This window comes from Rhinoraja longicauda, chromosome 14, assembly GCF_053455715.1.
Source record: "Rhinoraja longicauda isolate Sanriku21f chromosome 14, sRhiLon1.1, whole genome shotgun sequence".
Taxonomy (NCBI): Eukaryota; Metazoa; Chordata; class Chondrichthyes; order Rajiformes; family Arhynchobatidae; genus Rhinoraja; species Rhinoraja longicauda.
The window spans coordinates 30,133,486-30,156,774 of record NC_135966.1 but is presented as its reverse complement, the minus strand read 5'-3'; positions in this window follow the sequence as shown (position 1 = coordinate 30,156,774).

Genomic DNA, 23,289 nt, shown 5'->3' with positions numbered 1-23,289 from the left:
ATTCTGCTGGACAACATGATGCCATTTTCAATAAGCATTCAAAGGGGAATATATGTTTTTGGGTGGCAACTTTTGAGTTTTTATATTTAATTTGCAGATGAACTGATCTGGACTTAATACTGTTCCATAACTTCATACAAACTATATATTTATGTAGAAACCAAACTGGGAAACTGCTAATTCTCGAGGATCTTAAAAGAGTTCCATGGTGTTGTTATGAGAAGAAAATAGGGATGATAGTGGGATCAGCACAAAATGTATCTTCCTAATATCTGCAAGAAATAGTCAAGGTCGAATTGCCCACAATATTTCTGTAATTTCCCCCTATGGTCTAAAAAAAAATCACGTAACAAGTTACTTATTGATGTTTTTGCTAAACAGCTGGCTAAAGCATTGTTCAGCAGTGCCAAAGTTTGGCACTCTCTTGCAAATGAAAAACAATTTAGCAGCTCTTCAGCCAGTTTAGCCAATATTCCTGTTATTCTTGTTGTACCTCTGCTCTCATTACTTGCTTTCACAGAGATTCAGTTGAAATATCTTCATTCAACATTGTCCAACTTTTCTCTTTCAAATGCTGCATGATTTCAGATTTTTAGCTTTCACCAGTCTTTTCATCTCTTATTACAGGTACAGCTTTGAAACTACACACATGATCTTTACTAAAAAAACTTGAAGATGCAGCTACTGTGTAACTGCAGGGAATAATGTTTAACAGATAAAAACATATCTAAAAACCTCCTCTTTTAAATAAATAATGACAGTGGACATATTTCCTGTCTGTGTAACATTTATTACATTAAAAATCAAAAGTTCTGTCACAAAACAGAGAATATTACCTCAATTCCAGCATTACTTTTATACTCAATACCCTTCCAGTAATATGAGTGGGCATTGTTAATAAATCTGTTTAACCAAGTATTGGTTTCACAATTTCTACAAAGTACCACCCCCATTTCACTGCTGTACAAGCACATTAACACATATGTAGTCACCCCCAGCTCCCTGATCATTCAATAAGTCTATTGGCAAGGAAGCCTAAACAGGTGCCGATTTCAGTGTTAAAAGGCATGTTTACTGAACACTCAGGGTCTTGTCCTTGGATTAGAAGAGTGGACGAGACCCTTCTGCCCACCCCATCTGTCACAAAGGAATTAGAATTAATCCTCAATAATTCTGAGGGGAAGCACGTTTTTTTAGTTGTGAAATCGGAGACTTATTAACACCTGTAACAACACCAGTTCAGAAAACCAGCCAGCTTTCCATTTGTACAGCACCATGAATATCATACAAACTCTAGATGTGTGCTAGTGCTTTGTGAAATATTTGAGTCCCATAATTATTTTGAAAGATATGAGGTGTAGTTTAGTTTAGTGATACAGGCTCTTTGGCCCAGCGAATCAGCGATCCCCACGCACTAACACTGTCCTACACATACTAGGTTGCTTTGGGGAATGTAGGAAAGCTGAACATAAAATTACTTATTGCTTGCTCCTCAGTAATTACTTATTAAATTAAAATTGACTCGCTGTAAACTTTGGAAACTATTTTGTTGTCGGTTACTTTGATACAATTTAATGGCAATTGCAAAATAGAGCACTCAGTTGTAACTGCTCCCATCCATTGTTCATGCTAAATTATATTTTCCAGTGTGACTAAATATAAGATTAATCTGTCTCTATGAATTAACTACTACTGTTATCTGCCATGTATTCTGTTAATTGTAATGGGTTCATTTTGTTTAGTTTATTCCAAGAAGGCTAATAATCCCTATGTAATACTCCAGATTTTAGTTACGTTTAATTGTGCTATTAGAAGAAAGTGTTCATGTAATCTGATACACTGGTCAACATATGACATAGAAGCGGCAAACAACCTGCTGGTAGAACTCAGCATGTCAAGTAGCATCTGTCGATGGAAAAGAATGGTCAAGGTTTCAGGTTGAAATCCTGCTTCAGGTCCTGATGAAAGGGTTTCAACCATTCCTTTCTACCTGCAGATGCTGCTAAAACCAGCTGTGGTTCACCAGCAGATTGTTTATTGCCATTATTTGTAGTCTTGTGCACATAACTTTAAATAGGTATGAAATGTATCGCTAGATGCAGGAAAAATGTTCCCAATGTTGGGGGAGTCCAGAACCAGGGGCCACAGTCTTAGAATAAAGGGGAGGCCATTTAAAACTGAGGTTTTTCACCCAGAGAGTTGTGAATTTGTGGAATTCTCTGCCACAGAGGGCAGTGGAAGCCAAATCACTGGATGGATTTAAGAGAGTTAGATAGAGCTCTAGGGGCTAGTGGAATCAAGGGATATGGGGAGAAGGCAGGCACGGGTTATTGATTGTGGACGATCAGCCATGAGCACAATGAATGGTGGTGCTGGATCGAAGGGCCGAATGGCCTCCTCTTGCACCTATTTTCTATGTTTCTATGTTTCTATCCGCATACTCCCATCACTACAAATTCATCACTGTTGAGAATGATAATTGTGGTGCATACTACAATGAATTCCTGACTAGGGAAGAACTTCTCATCATGGTTTTATATCCCTGTGGAAGGGTACTCCATCAGTCTGAAATACAAAGTAAGCCACAATCATGCTGCATCTATCTTGGTAGTGGAGCAATAAGAAGTGGTCATATTATCTCAAGATGGTAGTAGCAGCTGAAGAGAACCATCGGAAGATATATATTCCTCCCACATTCTTGGCAGCACCAAAATACAACAAAATAGAGTTTTGTACTCAGTCATCATTTGCTGCTAATCTTTGGTCACAGGCAACTGATGTTCAGCCCATCCCAAAAGGCAAACTGCTCCAAAGTGAGCTTTATTTGTTATGCATCAACATTAGTACAGAACTTACCTCACAATATGAATGGAAAGGTTTTCTAGATACAGACACTTAGAGAAAGCAGCTGCTTTGAAATGAAACATGTTCAAAATGATTGATTTTTGTCACAAATTCTGCCAATTTGAATGAGCTATGAAACAATTCTATTTTTCCCTCCCCTGGAATCACCTTTGTATTTTATATGAAATTTCACAGATTTCTTTCCTCTCCTTTCCCTACAAGTGAAACTCCTGCTACTTCAAACAAATCAGAGTTGTAAGGAAGATAAGGGTATTCATGGCAATTTGTTTAAATCTTTAGGTATTAGCTGAAATTTAAAAAAAAAACAAAGCTTGCTATAAATCTATCAGCCAGTTGTCTACTTATTTTTGCAATGGGCACCTTGTCATCAGCCTACAGGGTGCGCTGGTATGTGACCCTGCATGCGATTGTTTAGATTGCAGAAATCTGAACTGAAACACTTCCTGTCCAATCCATAAACACTTGTCACTGTTCATTCTGAATCCATTCACAATCTGAAGAATGCAATTCACCCACTAACACGTTCATGTTAATGAAAAATAGTGAACGCAAGCTGAAGGCAAGATAATTCATGGAACAAGGTCCAAGCGTAATTATAGTTTGTACTCATAATGACAGATTGTAGTTTTTTTAAAAACTAAACAACCTAAAACAATCTTAATAAGAAGCTAGATTTGCTGAAGATATATTAGCAAGTCACGTTTTCTCATTAGTCTTTCCATTAATAGCAGGAGTTAAATTTGATTTCTCTTTATGTACTCAGAGCTTTAGCTCAACATTTCCCCAGAGTTCCACAACCAGAAACTTTATCGCAAGAAATGCAGATGACCCATGATACATTCTATTCTTATCCAATTGTTGCAAGAAATTCCATGCTATTATGTTCATACCTATTTTACATCTTAATATTTTAATGGTTTTCTCTCAACAATTTTAACATTTTTTAATTTTCATGTATGCCAAGTTAGCAAACAAAAGGAATTTCTAACAAAACAATTACACACCATCACTAGAAATTTCCATTGAGGTTGCCCCATTGAGTGGAAGATCAGTAGAGATCCCAAATATAGCTATGGCCGGTGATCAGGAAAACTAGTGGGTAAATTCCTGGCACATTCCCATTACCTTATATCTCAGTCAAGAACTGAATAGGGTATAGTACCTCAAGAGTGCACAACCATGTTACATTAGTATCATTTTCCCCCAGCAAACCTCCACAATTCACCTGTGGAATGGGGCAGCAGTCAGAGTTTGAGAGTAGTAATAGGGAATAGAGTTAGGATCTAAAGAAGGTTAAAGATGTCTTCATATTAATGTGGTGAGATACATTGGTTATGTATATCTGAGTATCTCTGTGTATGCTAAGCCCACCATCATGTTTTGCATTTGGTTTTCCTAAGAAATAATAGTACATGAAAATAATTGTAGACTTTCTAGACCAAATAGCAGTTAAAAAGTATCGTCTGCAACACAATAACACAAGGTTAATTCCCGGGATGGCGGGACTGTCATATGTTGAATGAATGGAGCGACTGGGCATGTATATACTAGAATTTAGAAGGATAAGAGGGGATCTTATTGAAACATACTGTATAAGATTATTAAGGGATTGGACACGCTAGAGGCAGGAGATATGTTCCCGATGTTGGGGGAATCCAGAACCAGGGGCCACAGTTTAAGAATAAGGGGTAGGCCATTTAGAATGGAGATGAGGAAAAACGTTTTCACCCAGAGAATTGTAAATCTGTGGAATTCTCTGCCTCAGAAGGCAGTGGAGGGCGATTCTCTGGATACTTTCCAGAGAGAGTTAGATAGAGCTCTTAAAGATAGTCAAGGGATATGGGGAGAAGGCAGGAACAGGGTACTGATTGTGGATGATCAATCATGATCACAGTGAATGATGGTGCTGGTTTGAAGGGCTGAATGGCTTACTCCTGCACCTATTGTCTATTGTCTAATTCTTTGGAACTGTGAATATGGAACATACCAGGGGTTTTGTTTTATATTTGGCAGCATGACTGAATGAAAATGAGAAATGGCAGCACCCGCTGTTGGCAAGAATTGTTCCTCCTATGCTGCCAATAGATCAAGGAAATTAATTCAAAAATAATCAGTTTTAAGTAAAAAGTTCAACAAATAGCAAAAAAATCTGACAGTACATTGTTAATTCTGTGTAAACCATTTGTGCATTGTACTGCATAACTGCATAACTATTGAAGCATCTCATTAATGTAAACATTCACTAATTATTGTTCTCATATAATGATATTTAGAGGAAATATTAATAGAAACATGGGAAGAGACTTTGAAAAAATGTGATATTACTAGGTAAATAAACTATAAAAATATTGAATAACTATAATCAAGTTGGTAAAAAAAAGTGTGGTTAATGTCTTCAATATTCTTTCAATGTTTAATATTAAATACTGGAAAATGTTTGATAAGGACTTATAAAGTCATTAGCCTGGATGTGAAATTTTAGGTGTAACTAGACCAAGTGGACCCATTGGGCCCAAAGCTTTCCTGCATTGGTGCAGCACCCTCTCCTCCCTCCCTTCCCCCTCCCCCTCCCCCCTCCCCCCTCTCCCTTCCCCCTTCCCCCTCCCCCCTGTACCCCATCCCCCCTCCCTCCCCCTTCCTCCCCCTCCTCTCTCCCCCTCCCTCCTTCCTCCCCCTCCCCCTCCCTCCCCCTCCCCCTCCCTCCTTCCCCTCCCCCCCACTCCATCCCCCTCAACCCTCCTTATCCTCCCTCCCTCCTCCCTCCCCCCTCCCTCCACCCCCTCACTCCCTCCCCCTCCCTCCCTAGGAGATAGATTTAAACTTTAAAATGTGAATAACTTTTAAAATATAACACTAATTTCAATGAAACTTCTTCCATTAGCACCAAAGGAACGACAGTGAGTAAGGTGAGCCTAAAATTGTTGCGCTATCATGTGCCGTTTTGGCTGTAGTTCAGGAACAAACAAACAAACAAACAAACAAACAAACAAACGAGAGTTTTAGTATATAGATATTGGACTGCAGCACTGTGCTGTTCCCAGTAATGGATCTGTCTGTGTAACAACCCATTTGTATTAATGATGCCCACATTTCTCAAATACCGTCATTATTAATAGGCACTGTTTTCAGTGCCTAGGAGGAACCGGTTTCGAAACAGCAAAATATATCACTGATTTATTGAATAAGAAATCAGTCCTTTCCATATTTTTCAAATAGTTTGTACATATGCATGTATGTGCATAGTTATATAGCCTGATGCTCCTCGCTGACAATACTTTTGCACATAGCATCTGCACTTCTTATTACCTGATCCTCAGAGCATTCTTTGAAGAATCTGTTGGAAATAAACTTTTAGCCACAACTCAGGCAGAGTGTTGCAACTTGCATCAAAACTCTGTCAAACAGATTTGCTTCAAGTTGGAACCCGAGCTGCACTGCCTTTAATTGCAAATGGCAGTGGCCTTGCACCTTTTTCCAAGGCCATGCAGATGCTTTCATGTTCCATGGTAGAATGTGATATTTCATTTGCTTCAAATACCTCATATGGATATGAACTGGAGGGGGCAAACACTATTGCACCATGATTCATTTCGGAATGTGCCTGTATTTCCCACCTTATCTCCATCCTTAGTAATGTTGAAACATTACAATAGGCCATAGTCTTGTGCATTATTTAGATTTGGGTTTGGGTTTATAATTGTCATGTGTTGTGAGGTACAGTGAAAACCTTTATTTTGCATGTTTGGTCATTTTTGGTTTGTTCAGTCTAGTTAGGCCACAGCAATTGTGAACCCAAGGCAATCCAAGACCAATTCTTGGCAACGTTCTCACAGAGTTTGCCAAAGAAGATGTCACTTTCACAATTGAATTATTGCACCAAAAAAACCATGGAATTGTTTTAAACTGAAATAACATTGAAGCAGGATAATTGAAGTATAAGTTAAGCAGAGAATATATTCTACACTCTATATCTTTCTCTTTGGTATCTATTATACTTGAGGTCGGCTTGATTGTACCTAAAGTATGTATAGTCTTATCTGATTTGATTGGATAGCATGCAAAATAAAGTTTTTCACTGTGCCTCAGTACACATGACAATTATAAGCCTAAACTCAAATTTAAATGAAGCACAAAGATTGTGGCCAATCTTAACATTAATAAGGATGGAGACAAGCTGGGAAACACAAGCACATTCCAAAATGAATCACTGTGTGGTAGTGTTGCCCCCTACAGTTCATATCCATGGGGTATTTGAAACAAATGAATAACAAATATTCCCTGTGACGCAATAGTGTGATAATACTGCCATCTGGCTAACCTTTTTAATTGATACCCTAGTATTCTTGAATTATTCTGAAAGATCTGGTAACGTGAAGATACTATGTGTGATTGTACCAAGGGGATACTGTCTGCTGCATGGCACCATTTTAATCACTAATGGTCCTGACAGGATTTAAAGGACCTACGTGATGTAAGAAGATTTTCTGGAATCCAGGTACCTTCCCCTAGCTTACATTGATCTAGTCTACATTTCGCCTGAAATTTGTCCCCTTTGATCTCTCGTTTTCACACCTTCCCCTTCCTTATCTCTTATTTCCCTCTCCCCTGACTCTCAGTCTGAAGAAGGGTCTTGACCAGAAACATCACCCATTCCTTCTATCCAGACATGCTGCCCGCGAAGTTACTCCGGCATTTTGTGTCTGTCTACAGTGTGGAGATACTGCCCTCTGCTGTTTAGTTCAATTTCAATACCCTGTCAATAGATCACTGACTCGGTGATTGAATAGGATCAATTTTACCAAATGTTCATATAGGATATGCATACTTGTAATATTGGCTTCAATGAGTCAAATTCGACCCTCACTGCATGAGACTCTGGAATCTCCACTGAATCTTTGAGTATAATGATGTAATTGTAAACGACAACATTCATTTTCTACTACACAAGGTTATGAGATTTACCAGGAATTTTAATTGGTATTTATGGGGATTCCCATTCACAGTTCCACCCATCCTAATGTGAAAACTTGAAATCATTATCCTGTGTGAAGTGATGTGAAGGCATGATGGTGTGGAGGTTTGCCATGTCATTTCTTAGTTTTAATGTGCATGTTTAACTCAGGTATTACACACTAAAATATTCTGGAATTTAATTTTTCAAAGTACAGCATTTATCAATGTTATTACTTTGATATCCAATGTATATTATAGCAATTTTCCATTATTATTATTGATATCACCATTGGACCAAATTTTGTCGAGGCTATGTAAATATTTTATTCTTGGTGACTTTGTGTCAAGATTTAGGGAACTTAACAAAATCAATAAAACCTTTATATTGCGAAAATAACAAATAAATCTTTGATTTCTTTAATTAAGTGGCTGAAGAGGAAAACTGAATTTCCAGATGCTTACCATTGACATACTCAGCCCAAAATTACTTACTACTTCACCCAGTATCGGGTCTAAATTTACCATCTCTAACAGGATAATTGTACACTTATCAATGCAGTTTTCATTAAAAACACACAAAATTTCATATGGATATTTAAAATTTACTTTAACATTGCAAGATAATTCTTGATAAGTATCCTGTATTCTGTGAGAAAGAGGGATGAAAAGAAGAGTCATAAGAAATTAATTTTCAGGGAAGATAACTTGATATCTGACAGAAAGTCATAATTTAAATGGGCAACCATCATGTTTTGAGAATAATCACAAACTGGCATATATGTTGGCTTTATGTTGATGGCTTTGTTCACTGCTACTATTGACTTTATGACTGTCTTTTGGCTGCTGGTTTCTTTATGTGACAGGGAAGGCAGAAATGAAGTTCCTATCTATATACCTATCCAAATGGGTTTTGGGTTATTAGCAGACCTCTATTGCAAGGTTGTTTTGAGTTAATTCCTTGCTGCCACAGGAGTCACAATTAAAGTCAATTAATTTGCAGTACAGATTCATATTAATCAAGGGATTTCACACCTTTTAAAATGAGGATTACAACGGAAACACCACTTTTTTTCTCTATATGGGAGCATCTATAATTTCAATCACAGAGTCCGATGTCAGAATATCCTTCACAAGGGTGAACCCTCAGAAACATCTGGCCCCAATTGTGTACCTGGCTGTGTACCTGACCCCGGTCTTAAAACTTGTGCAGACCAACTGACTGGAATTTTTGTGGACATCTTCAACCTATCATTACTAAGGTACAAGACATCACTAATACCTGTGCCCACAAAAAGTAAGGTGACATGCCTCAATGACAGTCCACCAGTCCACCAGTGCCTCTAATGTCTGGGGTGATGACTGCTTTGGAAGATTGATTACGGCGCATATCAACTCCTGCCTTAGTAAGGATCTGGACCTACTACGTTTCAACAGGGGATAGGATGCTGCTGGCTCACCACTCTGCACTGGTCAGTAAGAACACAAACATCAGGCAGTGGACAAGCCTTTCATGCAATGGAACAAGCTGCCAAAGGGAAATGGTAGAAGTGGGTACAGTTACAATATTTAAAAGATATTTGGATAGGTATATAGATAGGAAAGGTTTAGAGGGATATAGGTCAAACACAACATTTGGGACTAGCTCAAGTCGACACATTTATCTACATGGATAAGTTGGGCCAAAGGGCCTGTTCCTGTGCTGTGTAATTCTATGACTCTTTGGAACATACTTCCATTTCTCTCATTTTAAAAAACAGAATATTCCCCTAAAACAATAGCTGGCTGTAGATACAATGAAAACCTTACAAGAACAGTGCTCACAAATATACAACTTATGTATAGGAATATGCAACTCAGCTCTTCCAGTCCACACTGCTATTTAATAAGTTCATGGCTGATATGATTGTAACCTCGACTCTGCATTACTGTCCACCCCCAGGCTTAACAATTATCAAATAACTCTGCTTTGAAAATATATGTTTTTTAATTTCTATTCCAATTTGGGGAAAAGAGTTCTAAGCACTCACAACCTACTGGGAGAAAAAATGTCACCACATCCTTCCGTTAAATGGGCAGATGTCTGATGCCAAGACAACAACTTCTTCCTCAAAGTCAGCAAGATGAAGGAGGTTGTGATTGACTTCAGGAAGCGAAGCAGTATACACCCGCTACACATTGATGGCACCAAAGTAGAGATGGTTGAAAACTTCAAGATCTTCAGAATAAATATCACCAGCAATTTCTCCAGGACCAGCCGATCAAAGCTGGTCAAGAAAGAAAGAACACCAACACTTCTGTTTCCTTAGAAGGCTTAGGAAGTTTGGCATGTCCCCAACAACCCTCACCAACCTCTGCAGATGCATCATGCAAAGCTTTTTTATCGGGATGCATCACAGCCTGGTTTGGGAACAGCTCCATCCAAAACCACGAGAAATTGCAGAGTTGTGGACGTAGTCCAGACCATCATGCAAACCAACCTCCCTTTCATTGACTCCATCTACACTTCACACTGCCTTGGAAAGGCCACCAGCAAAATCAAGGACCAATATCACACTGGTCACTCCCTCTTCACCCTTTCCCATCAGGCACGAGGTACAGAAGTTTGAAAACGCATAGCTCCAGATTCAGAAAAAAATGCTTTCTAGCTGTTATTAGGCAACGGAACAGTTCTCTCATCAGCTAGAGTATGGCCCTGACTGCTAATCTACCTCATTGGAGATCTTTGAACTATCTTTAATCGGACTTTATCTGACTTTATCTTGCACTAAATATTGTACCCTTTATCCTTTATCTGTATACAGTGGATGGAAAGTCCTTTTTTTGACTGGATAGCATGCAAACAAAAGCTTTTCACTGTACCTTGATGCATGTGACAATAATAACAACCTAAACTAAACTTTTAAATAGTGACTCCTAATTCTAGATTCTCCTATTACAGAAAACATTTTCTCCAACCGGTCAAACTTCTCAGAATCTTATATATTCTATCAAATCCCCTCTCATTTCTCTAAACTGCATTGAATACAACATGTGCTTATCCAACATTTCCTCATGAGACAAATAGTCTAGTAAATCTTCTCTGAACTTCTTCCAACACATTTATAGTCCTCCTTAAATAATGATACAGTAGACAGAATTGCAAGTTCTAAAGAATGCAATGTTATATATGGTTTATCTTTAGATTCTCATGAGAAAAAAGAAAAAGAATGGTGTCAGTTTTGAAATAATGAACTTGAGGATTTCAGGACAACATCAACAAATGACCAATGATATTTGCTTAATTCAAGAAAGCATGTCATCTTGTAGGAAGCTTATTGATGATGGCAATAGCATGTTGCTGATCCTGATCTCAACCCGAAACATCGACTATCCGTCTACCTTCACAAATACTGCCTGACCTGCTGAGTTCCTCAAGCAGTTTACCTTTTGTTCCATATTCTGGCATCGACAGATTCCTACATCCCCATGTGGCAGATCTTGTCTATAATAATAGCTGTAAAGTTCAGATGTGCTGTTAATGTAGTTCCAGTGCTTCCTGTAGAGTTCACATAGTGCAACCACAATGGATCAATGGTGGAAACTGGCTGACTGGGACTCCAAACAAGTGGGTTGGCCTGTAATGAACAGTGTTATTGCAACTGTACCCTTCCAGGTAAATGGTAACTATTTCCCCATTCTTGACTTTTTTAGAAAGTGGCTTTGAGGGACATCAATGGTATCAATTATCATGCCGTGTCTATTCTTGCAGCCCATATCGATGTCTTGTTCAACTGAACTAAAAGTCACTTGTGATAACTAAAATATTGAGAGTGAGGACTCTGAGACATTTTAACCGAATGCCTGAACTTGGTTTGAAAGTGGCCACAGTGGTTTGGGACATACAAACATAGCACAAAAAGTAAGGAAATTTGTGTTTGGTAGATTATTTCTTTGTTGTAACAATGCTTCTTGGCAATAAATCTTATACCGTTGGAAAGCCTGTTTATTTCCCTTTTAAATGGTGCCACATTTGTAAGGAACATGCATTTGTGGGATGAGCAGCAGAGCTGAGTATGTGGGTTGCGCCCATGAAAAATCTGCCAAATCTTCTCTGCCAATGCCAAACAGCTTATTCTGCCATTGACTCTTGTTCGGTGTTGTTTGGTGGATTGGATGATTGAAGTCTGGAGAAACAAGACATATTGGCAATTTAACAATTTATTCATTTAATAAACAGGAGCCTCAGTAGCGTGTGGAAGAACCATACACAGCCACAACAGCCTGGCACCTCCTCCTCATGCTGGTCACCAGCCTGGTCACACACTGTTGTGGGATGGCATCCCATTCTTCAACCAGCATTTGTCGCAAGTCAGCCAATGTGGTTGTGTTGGTCACTCTGGCACGAACAGCACGCCCAAGCTGATCCCACAAGTGTTCAATGGGGTTGAGGTCAGGACTGCTGACAGGCCATTCCATCCTCTCCACTCCCAAATTCTGGAGGTAGTCTCTGAGAAACCCTGCTCTGTGGGGGCGAGCATTGTCATCTTGGAGGATAGTGTTCGGTCCCAGACTGTGGAGATATGGGATTGCCACTGGTTGCAGAATCTCATCTCGATATCTCTCTGCATTGAGATTGCCTCCAATGATGAAAAGCCTCGTTTTTCCAGTGAGGGAGATGCCGCCACCAAAAGTTGTTACTCTATCGGTGCAGCAATCAGCATAGCGTTCTCCGCGTCTTCTCCACATTTTGACCCTATGATCCAACTGCCATAGGCAGAATCTGGACTCATCACTGAACATAACGTTCCTCCACATGTTCAGGTTCCAGTGCACGTGTTGCCGACACCAGCGCAAACGGGCCTGACGGTGAAGGGCAGTCATGGCAGGCCTCCTGGCAGCCCTATGAGACCGGAGATCGGCTGCGTGCAGTCTGTTCCGAATTGTTTGGGCAGAGAGCCGTCGGCCATATCGTCCTGCAAACCTTGACTGCAAATCTGTAGAAGACTGTCTACGGTTCCTAAGTGCTGACAGGGTGAGGAAACGGTCTTCTTCGGGAGTCGTCTTCTTGGGACGCCCACTTCGCGGCCACTCTGACATCCCCCGTTATATGGAACTTGGCCTTCACTTTGGAGATGGTACTAGGGCTCACTCCAAATAATGCCGCAACTTGGTTTTGCGGAACACCAGCTTGAAGTTGCCCTATCGCACGGGCCCTATCCAGATCAGTCAAACGTGGCATGCCGATTCATGGAGCAGACACCTACTGACCACTGTAGCAGGGCCCATGCTCACAGATGCTGCCAATCAGGTGCCAATCAGGCACCTGATTGTCAGCACCTGGGGGTACCAGAAGCTCAAAACAAGAGTCAATAGCAACAGCAGAATAAGCTGTTTGGCATTGGCAGAGATTTGGCAATTTTTTCATGGGCGCAACCCATATACTCAGCTCTGCTGCTCATCCTACAAATGCATGTTCCTTACAAAAAGGGAAATAAACAGGCTTTCCAACGGTATAAGATTTATTGCCAAGAAGCATTGTTACAACAAAGAAATAATCTACCAAACACAAATTTCCTTACTTTTTGTGCTATGTTTATATTATCTTAAATATGTCAGGTGTTGGCTAAAGGGTAAATAATCTGTTTTAAAATGTGAATCCTGATTCAACATCCCTAAAACAAATGACAGAGAATTAATGAGCATCTTACACATAGAGATGTTGAGATATGAATTGTCTGGCAACCCTCAGAAGTTCTTCAACATGTGAAACCCAGTGCTGCAGCATATTAAGGACAAGTAAAACTATCCCCTCAATGCCACACGCTTTTGTACCTTCTTTGAATCCAGCAGTGAAAATACTGAAATATTTGACTTGTGAAAATTACCTTGACTCATGTTTTTGTGCTTTTGTCTTTTTTGTCACATTGTAGTTATGGTTTTTTAAAATTTTATTTTTATTTATTTATTTGTTTGTTTTTGTTTGTTTGTTTTCATGATTATGTAGGGAAGGGGAGGGATGGGGTTTACTGTTGTTGTTATATGCACTGTAATTAACTAAATTAAAAAAATTAAAAATAAACATTAAAAAAAACCAAATGACAGGGTCAGTATTACTTTAATCTTTGAAAGATATTACTATGCACAAGTTGGCTGCCACATGACTGTTACCTCTTCATTTCAAAAGTCTTCATGTAAAGTGCCAAAGGTTGCAAAGGCAATATAGAAGACACAAAGTGCTGGAGTAACTCAGCGGGTCAGGCAGCGTCTCTGGAGGACAAAGACATGTGACATTAGGATGGGGACCTTTCTTCAGATTTCATTACATTTAGAATTCTATAATTTTATTTATTGCTCTTGTTTATATATCCCATTTTTAGAGTTGCAGCGTCATAGAGTCATATAGCACAGAAACAGGCCCTTCGGCTGAAACTGTCCATGCTGACCAAGATGCCCCATCTAAGCTAGTCACATTTGCCTACATTTGATCCATATCCCACTAAACCTTTCCCATCCAATATACCTGCACAAGTGCATTTTAAATGCTGTTACAGTACCTGCCTCAACTACCTCCTCAGACAGCTCGTTCCATATACCTACCACACTCTCAGTGAAAAGGTTGTCCCTCACGTTCTTATTAAATCCTGCCCCTCTAACCTTAAACTTATGTCCTCTGGTTTTTGATTCCCTGACCGTAGGTAAAAGACTGTGCATTCACCCTATCTATTCCTCTCATGATGGCATATAGTTCCATAAGATCACCTCACAGCCTCCTGCGCTCCAAGGAATAATGTCCCAGCCTGCCCAACCTCTATCTATAGCTCAGGTCCTTGAGCTCCAGTGACATCGTCATGTAATCTCACTCTTATTGTTTTGCCCAGCCAAAGGTTCCCACTTCTCCCCCCCTTTTCCAGGGTTACATCCGGGCCCGGGTGGTGTTGGAGAGGGACTATCTGCTGTCCACGGGTACCCTGGGAGATTTCCGGGACCGGTGGGCACCGTGGGGGATTGGATGCATCCTGGATAGGGATTGTAATATAGTTGTATAATAGTTTCATTTGGTATATTTGTTTGTATTGTATTCTGGTGGTGGGTTCTGTTTTGTTTTATTGTATTGTAAATATTGTTTTTAAATAATTGAATAAATTTTTTGATAATAAAAAATAAAAATAAAATTTAATAAAAGGTTCCGACTTCTCACTTCTTCCACTCCATCACCTTATCCATTCCCTCTCTAAACTTTCCTCTTATTCTCTAAGCATCTACCCGTTTTTCAACTATCTACAGCAATACTTTAAAAAAAATTGTGTTAGTTGATCTTGATACTAATACACAATAAAGTCTGAAGAAGGGTCTCGACCCAAAACGTCTCCCATTCCTTCTCTCCTGAGATGCTGCCTGACCTACTGAGTTACTCCAGCATTTTGTGAATAAATATTTTATAATACAAGTCATAGTGCTATTATGTGTAATAACAGGTGAAGGACTATAGAGGGTGCAATGATACTACAGAGTGCTTTTTGAAACGACACTACCTTCTTTATAATTGTCATGTCAATACTAATTAGTGTTGCTGCATGCAAAACTACATGACAGTGCTATCGACAAAACATCCTTTACTGAAAAGAAAATGTTCTCAGCTAAACAACAGTGATTGGTTTATGATGTATCAAAGACGTAGAACATCATCATATACTCAATTCTTCAAGATACCTTACACAATAACCATCACACTGTTTTTTTTTAAGGAAATGGACCCATACTTCTGCAAGTCATTGTGAACTCAAAAGAAAGAAGTTGTGGAATTTCCAATATTTCTGTAGGAATAAGACTTCACACTTTCAAATTGTTCGGCACTTTCAATATTTCAAGTATCAGAGGCAAATTTATTTACAATTAAATGTTTTTTTTACTGCTGTGCTTAGTAGGAATCAGGTGAGTAAATATTACAAATCCATAGTATTTAACACTCTTGTACTTAAGTATGATCATATCATATCATATATATACAGCCGGAAACAGGCCTTTTCGGCCCTCCAAGTCCGTGCCGCCCAGTGATCCCCATACATTAACACTATCCTACACCCACTAGGGACAATTTTTACATTTACCCAGTCAATTAACCTACATACCTGTACGTCTTTGGAGTGATTGTGCCTAATTTACAGTAAGATTGTTACAGAACTGTATGCAGAAAAATAATTTCACTGCACTTTGGTACATATAACAATAAAGTACAATTAAATCATTTATATATTTAGGTTGAGTTTTATGATGAAATACTGTTTCTTCTTATTCATCAAGAGATTAAGGTATCAGGGCCATTGCCAATATTTAGTGTTCATCATTAAATATCTGAGAGTAGTGAGATGCTTACTTGATCAACCACCTTATTCGTGGTGTGATTTTACCCATAATGTTATTAGAATGGAAGTTGAGGAGTTTTCCACAGCTGGAATGAAGGATTGCTGATATATTTCCTGTTTAAGGAATTGCACAACAACAAAGTCTCACAGACGATTATGTTTATATTATCCTGTTGAATTGTCCTTCAAGATGTTAGAGGTTGCATATCTGGGAGGCACTGTCAAAGAAGCATTGGTAAATTAATGGAATCCTTTTAATGGACCCTAGTGATGAAGGCAGTATACCACAGCATTGGGGTTTCCAAACCAGTGGGCTGCTTCGTTCTAGATTGCGACAAACTTCATGAGGATCTTGGCGGTGCACTCCTCCAGGCAAATGAAAATATTTCCAGCAGACTTTCAGCATGCTTTGTAGCAGATGAAAAGATTTTGAAAGTGGTCGGTTTAGACTCGTTGGGCCGAAGGGCCTGTTTCCATGCTGTATAATTTGATTTGGTTCAATTCGAGTCAAGTCAAGTTGGGGGTGTGATGCCAGCACTTTTCTCTTTCTTCTTTGGTAAATGTTTCAGTATAGAAAATGCTAGGTAAAGACACTTCTTCAGTCTGAAACAGACCCGAAACAATCAGTTTGAAGAAAGAACAGATATATTTGGAATAGGCAAGTGACACTAAAGTAGGTGGTATCATAGGCAGTGATGTTGGTTATTAAAAATTACAGCGGGATTTTGATCAATTGGGCAACTGGGCTGAGCAGAGGCAAATGGAGTTTAATTTGAATAACAGTGAGGTGTTGCATTTTTGGTAGTTAAACCAGGGCAGAACCTTCACCATGAATAGTTTAATGCAGAGGGATCAAAGAGTGCATGGGTATTGTTCCCTGAAAGTGGCACCACAGGTAGATAGGGTGATAAGGAAGGCCCTTGGTACATTGGCCTTCACCGTTTAAACCGAAGATAAACACAAAAAGCTGGAGTAACTCAGCAGGTCAGACAGTATCTCTGGAGAAAAGGATAGGTGACATTTCGGGTCAAGATTCAAGATCAAGATTCCAGATTCAATTTATTGTCACATGTACCAATTAAGGTACAGTGAAATTTGAGTTACTATACAGCCATACTAAGTAAAGTGTTGAGACCCTTCTTCAAACTGAAAGTCAGGGGAAAGGGCAACGATAGGTAAAGACGGTGATATAGAAAGATATAGAACAAATGAATGAAAGACATGCAAAAAAGTAATGATTATATAGGGAACAGGCCTTGATTAGCTGTGGGCTAGATGAAAACGAGTTACAGACAATGACACTCAACAAGATGACTTTGACATTAGTACAAAGACTTCGGTTGGGAAGGGATGGAGAGAGCGGAGAAAAAGGCTTACTTGAGGTTAGAGAAGCAAAGTATGAGGTGCTGTTCCTCCAATTTGCATTTGGCCTCATTGAACAATCCCTGTTGCATGTGTACACTGGCCCTCTCCCTGAACTCTATCTCCGTTACATTAACAACTGCATCAGTGCTACCTCCTGCACCCTTGCAGAACTCATGGACTTCATTAACTTCTCCATCAATTACCATCCTGCACTCAAATTCACTTGGACCATCTCCGACACCTCCCTCCCCTTTCTTGATCTCACAGTCTCCATCACAGGAGACAGAATATCGACTGACGTATATTATAAACCTACTGACTCCCACAACTACCTAGACTACACTTCTTCCCACCCTGCTTCCGGCAAAGACTCTATCTCCTACTCCCGATTCTTCCGTCTACGCCACATCTGCAACCAAGTTGAGGAGTTCCATACCAGGACATCCTAGATGTCCTCATTCTTTAGGGAGTGGGCGTTCCCCTCGGCACATCGCAGCTCCGCTCTTGCTTCCCTTCCCCCTAGTTGCAATAGGGACAGAGTCCCCCTAGTTCTCACCTTTCACCCCAACAGCCATAGCATACAATATATAATTCTCCAACATTTTTGCCAACTCCAATGGGATCCCATCACTAGTCACATCTTCCCATCTCTACCTCTTTCCACCTTCCACAGAGCCCGTTCTCTCTGCAACTCCCTGGTTAACTCATCCCACCCAAACCATCCCCTCTCCAGGTACCTTCCCCAGCAACCGCAGGAGATGCCACAAAATGTGTCCCTATACCTCCTCCCTCGACTCTGTCCAGGGACCCCAACAGTCCTTTCAGGTTAGACAGAGGTTCACTTGCACATCCTCCAACCTCATCTACTGTATCCATTGTTCAAGGTGTGGATTTTTATACATTGGCAAAACCAAACATAGACTGGACGATCATTTCACTGAACACCTTCGCTAGTTCATCTGGGTCTACCTGGATCTCCCGGTTGCCAAGCACTTTAATTCCCCTTCCTATTCCCACACTGACGTTTCTGTCCAGGGCCTCTTCCACTGTCAGAGTGAGGCCAAAGGCAAATTGGAGGAACAGCTAGTCATATTTCGCTTGGGCAGCTTATAACCCAGCAGTATTAATTTGATTTCTCTAACTTCAAGTGACTCATGCATCCCCTCTCTCTCCATCTCCCCCCCCCCCCCCCCACCCAAGTCGTTGTACTAGTTTCAAAGTCGTCTTATTGAGTCTGATTGTCTGTAACACATTTCCACCTAGCCCACAGCTGACAATGGCTTGTTTCCTTTATCATCGTTACTTTTTTGCATATCTTTCATTCAGTTGTTCTATATCTCTCTCCATCACTGTCTATATCTCTTGTTTCCCTTTCCCCTGACTTTCAGTCTGAAGAAGGATCTTGACCTGAAACGTCACCTATTCCTTTTCTCTTTCGTTGCTGTCTGACCTGCTGAGTTACTCCAGCCTTTTGTGTCTATATTGAGTATAGGAGTTGGGACATTATGTTACAGTTGTGAAAGACCTGATTTGGAATACTGTACTGTGTGCAGTTTTGGTCACTGTTATCGGAAGGATGTCATTAAGCTGGAAAGAGTGCAATGAAGATTTATGAGATTTTTGCCAGAACTCATAGGCCAAGGCTATAGGGAGAGATTGAGTAAATGAGGACTTTATTCCTTGGAGTGTAGGAGGCTGAGGGGTGGTCTTATAGACGTGTACAAAATCATGAAGAAAATAGATAGGGTGAATGCACAGTCTTTTACCTAGGGTACAGGAATCAAGAAGCAGAGAACAGAGGTAAGGGGGGCAAGATGTAATAGGAACTTGAGAGACATTTTTTTCACTCAGAAGATGGTGGATATATGGAACAAGCTGCCAAAGGAGGTAGTTGAGGTAGCTTCTGTCGTTGCATTTAAAAGACACGGACTGGTACATGGATAGGAATGGTTTAGAGGGATTTGAGTAAAACACAGGCAAATGGGACTAGCTTTGGTGGGGCATTTGGTTGGCATGGATGAGTTGGGCCTAGGGACCCGGTTCAGTTCTGTATGACTGTAAATTGGTGAGTAAGAGCATTTCTCCCTCATGATGGTTCCTCAAATGTAGACTGGCAAAAGAGTTCTTCAGAACTTAACTAACTTGGATTCTCTACCAGAACACACTTGACTATGGACATTGGCAATTCCAACCAGAGTTCAGTGAACTGGTCCATATTCAGCGAATCTGCGGCCAACCTGAATGAGTAAGCCATTGCCACGACTGACTTCAACAGCAAGTGCGTAGAGGAGTGTGTGCCAATGAAGACAATCCGAGTGTTCCCCAACCAGAAACCATAGATGAATGGTGAGGTACATTCATAGGTGAAGGCCAAAACCACTGCTTACAAGTCAAACAATCCTAAGCAGTACAAGAGAGTTCGCTACGATCTTTGCAAAGCCATCAGGAAAGCCAAGAGACAATACCGGGACAAACCTGAGTTCCAGTATAATCATTTGGACACCCACAGACTGTGGCAAGGCCTGAATACTATAGCTGGCTGCAAAGTGGTCAGGCACCATCACTGGTGATAGTGCAGCCCTCCCTGATGAACCTAATGATTTCTATGCCCTATTTGAGCAGAAGGCCAACAAGACGATGACATCCGTCCCATTAGACACGAATGTGTCTTTTCCCAGGGTCACTGTTGCAGAAGTTAGGCCTTCCTGAGGGTGAACCCATGGAAAACAACTGGGCTGGATGGAGTCCCAAGCCACGTCCTTCGGAACTGTGTGAACCAACTGGCAGGAATGATCACGGATATCTTAAATCTCTCACCAAACCGTTCTGAGGTACCCACCTGCTTCAAAAAGACCGCTATCGTCCTGGTGCCAAAGAAAAGCTAGATCTCTTGCCTTAATGACTACCATTTAGTGGTCAACATCCACCCTCATGAAGTGCCTCGAGAGATTGGTTATGGAACACATTAAATCCAGTCTCCCAAGCAACCTTGATCGACTAGTTTGTCTATTGCCATAACAGGCCAGCTGCTGATGCCGTCTCTCTGGCCCTACACTCATTCTGGGAACACCTGGATAAGAACACATGTAAGACTCTTATCCATACACCACAGCTCTGTTTTCAATAGTATTATCACATACAAACTCATCTACAAACTCAGAGAACTTGGAGTCAGTACTCCCCTCTACAACTGGATCCTCGACTTCCTGACCAAAAGACGACAATCAGTCACAAATCATTCTCTACGTTGTAAATATGGATGAGTCATAAAGTCATTAAGTCATAGAGCACAAAAACAGGCCCTGCAATTTGCATCTGTGCCATCTATACTAATCCTACATCAGTCTCATTTTATTTTCCTATATTCCTTTCAAAAACACCCACCCCTAGATTCTTATACTCCCCGGCACACATGTCCCAAATGTGGGAGTAAACTGGAACACCTGAATCTCCCTTTGACCATATGGTCAAAAAGAGTTTGCCACACAAACAGCAAAGGAAATCAAGATTGAAACTAGGTTGATGGATCTGTGAGGCAACTGCTTTACAAGCTGCACGACAGTGTTAACCACTAAAGATATTTTCAGTTTTAGCATTGAGACTCCAACACAACTGTCTCCTTCCTTGTTCCATCCACCCAGCAAGAGGGTCATGAGTTGTCCAGGTTTACAAATAAAATTGGCTACTTGGGTGATATTAGTGCTGGAACAAGGCCACTATGTAAACTAGTATCTTCATGAATGGTGAGAAGAAAGAAGACAAAATTAGAAAATAACTTGCTTAACTATCTCTTAAGAATAAGTTGTTTACATGTCTGAGACACTGCGATACCAGCATTTATTAGGCCATGCTTTGGGAAATCTATGCTTTTGACATATTTATATTCTCTTTCTCTCTCTTGTTCTACTGTTTCAACACTTTTAAACATATTTGTCAAGTTAGAAATTGAGCTACTATCCAAAATACCATGCCACCAGAGGACTTCAAGTGCAAAATTTCGGAACTTATTTTATCGTGGTTTTTTGAATTAGAAATTTGATGTATGAAGTAAACATACAGCAACTTTTATTTCCGTGCCATAAACATGTAAGTTTGGGTTAAGTATTAGTAACTTCTATGTTTCCATTCACATTCTTGTTGAAGATTGATAGCTGAGCCACATCTTTTCAATGCTGTGCAGCATGGATTCTGGCACATGTAGGTCAGCTTGTACCAGTCTGCTGATATCAATGATGGTACAAGGAGCTAAGTATAATAATGTTCTTTGTTGGATAAATAAAGTGTGGGTGGAGCATGGATATTAATGATTTTGATAAGTACATACTGAGTTTTTTAAAATAGTTCTTACTCTTGTATAAAGGGGCCACTCCAGAACAAGAGGCCACAGTTTAAGAATAAGGGGTAGGCCATTTAGAACTGAGATGAGGAAAAACTTTTTCAGTCAGAGTTGTGAATCTGTGGAATTCTCTGCCTCAGAAGGCAGTGGAGGCCAATTCTCTGAATGTATTCAAGAGAGAGCTGGATGGAGCTCTTAAGGATAGCGGAGTCAGGGGGTATGGGGAGAAGGCAGGAACGGGGTACTGATTGAGAATGATCAGCCATGATCACATTGAATGGCGGTGCTGGCTCGAAGGGCCGAATGTCCTCCTCCTGCACCTATTGTCTATTGTCTAAATCGTCTCAGTTATTTATTCCTCATCACTAATTACTCAGGCATTCACATTGATTTTGTTGCTATAGTTAAATTGCAGTTCCACTTCATTTTACATCAGTTAATATCTTATTAGAACAAATTTACACGGAAAAGCTTTCAACCTACAAAGTTGAAATCCAGTCATGTGACAAAATGCAAGGTTATGTCCGTTTCTACAGGTGATTCGGATTAATTTTGGTCCATTTCGGATTTCAATTCCATGAGCCTCACTTCCATTATTTCACGTAGGCTTTTGTCTATGTTCCAGGGGAACACCGATTTTTTAAAAATCGAGTCACCAATGTAGGTTGATATAATTTGGCACAGAATGGCATCAAACAAGCAAGAATAGCTGAAAGTCCAGATACACGTACAGAGCTGCGGACAAATTGTAATGCTCCTAAAATAAACCTTTATTTTAAACATTCAACATATTGCTCAGACTTGTACTACAACGGAAAATACTCATCGTCAGTGGGGAGAGTGAGGACTTGTGCGATTTCACCAGAAAACAATTGTTTTTGGTGCTGGAATTTGTATACACAGGGAATGAAGGAAAATGTTCGATGATCAGGCAAATGTTGTTGTTGTTATCTCCTTCGTTCATTTTGTTAACCAGGGTGCGTTAGGAAGCCATAAAAGGTGAACTCCTACGCATTAACCAAACCTACGTTATCGTCCACAGCAGACCACGACCGTATCACAAAAAACGCTGTATTCTACAGCAACGTGGCTTTTACACGAACCGGGGGGGGGGGGGGGGGGGGCATATTTCAAATAAAAAACCTGTTCTGCAACCGGAAAAAGTTGATAATTTACATAATTAGACGCGTCTATCGCGAACTGACTGTTACTGCCCGTCCCTCCCGGCCGAGGACAAAACAGCCCAGATGTGCAGCAAGCTCAAGGATCAGGGGAGGGGGTGCTGCAGGGCGATGGGCATGGGATGTGTGTGTGTGGGGGGGATATTTATCACCTGGCAAATCTACGAAGCTATACCTTTCAAAAGCACACAGAAAGATTAATGTTGCAAGTCTTCCAAAAATGAGGATTACTTTCTGAACCCCCTCC